Raw genomic sequence first — 1,162 nt, 5'->3', positions numbered from 1 at the left:
CTGGCTGCTGAGGCTGAAAACCCAAGGTTGACAAGTAAAAAGGCACAGTCCCGATGTTACCAAACCACACAACAGGCCATTAATTCAAGTCCATTGAAAGTCCCACCAAACACTCCTCGGAAGGAAGATGGGGCAATCTACTTCCGTAATGATACTGCCTCAGAAACCCAAGGAGGGGTCGCTATGAGTCAGGTCTGACTTGATGGCACATAACAACAACAACAACATTGTAAGTCCCAAGGTCGGCAGAGCATAGCACGCTGCTGAGGCTACATGCAGGGTCCAAGCGTGCCATATGCTAGAGACCATTCCCAAAGGCTTCTCCTTAAATACAGGAAGCAGACCACATACCCAAAGGCAGCTACCCAGCTGCTTGTGGTAGATCCCACCATGGAGTTGATTGCCAGTCTCCTAATGGGGATTAACTACCACCAGCTGCCCAGCCAATCAATCAGGCCCAGCCAAGTTGACACACAAACCGAACTACCACAATTCCACCCCTTGTCAACTTGGCATCTGTACAGACCTTCATTGGGTGGCATCTGTACAGATCTCCTCACTGGGTGGCTCCAGTCCCCTACTTCCTCTAAGTGGCAACCTCACCCTCTTGGCCTGGTGGGCCCCGTTCCTCTCCCTCTTGGGCATGGCAGCCCCGCTCCCTCACTCTTGGGCAGCGGCTATGGCTCCATCCCACTGGCTCAGGCCCAGAGAAGAACAAGGATGGGGGCCCAGTCTGCCCTTGCCCCACTGGACCAGAGGGCAGGCAGCTTGGGTTTCTAGAGGACCCCATGCTCTCCCTGTGCCTGTTCTGATCCATAAAATCTTTCCTCTGCTACTCCACATTTGGGCCACAAAGATTTGCTCAAGCCACAAAGGGCCTTGTGACTTGACTTGTTCAGAGGGTGCTCACACTTGAATTTGAGGCATTTTCACTTATGATCTCCATAAAAAAGACATCTCCTAGACACTGTGGCTGCGGGGATGATAAGATCCACTGAAGCAACTAGACTTTACAGATGCGATAGGGGACCCACATGCCTCCAGCTAGGTTGATACTTAAAAGCAGATGCAGAAAGAACTCTAGATGGAATGTTTTTGCTGGGATTTTTGTCTATGCTAATGTACGTAAAACAGTGTTTCTTAGAAAATATTGTGTGGTTCA

This window comes from Orycteropus afer, unplaced genomic scaffold, assembly GCF_000298275.1.
Source record: "Orycteropus afer afer isolate SDZICR_OR568_19922 unplaced genomic scaffold, OryAfe1.0 scaffold00038, whole genome shotgun sequence".
Taxonomy (NCBI): domain Eukaryota; kingdom Metazoa; phylum Chordata; class Mammalia; order Tubulidentata; family Orycteropodidae; genus Orycteropus; species Orycteropus afer.
The sequence above is the reverse complement of the archived record's forward strand: the minus strand, read 5'-3'. Positions refer to the sequence as shown.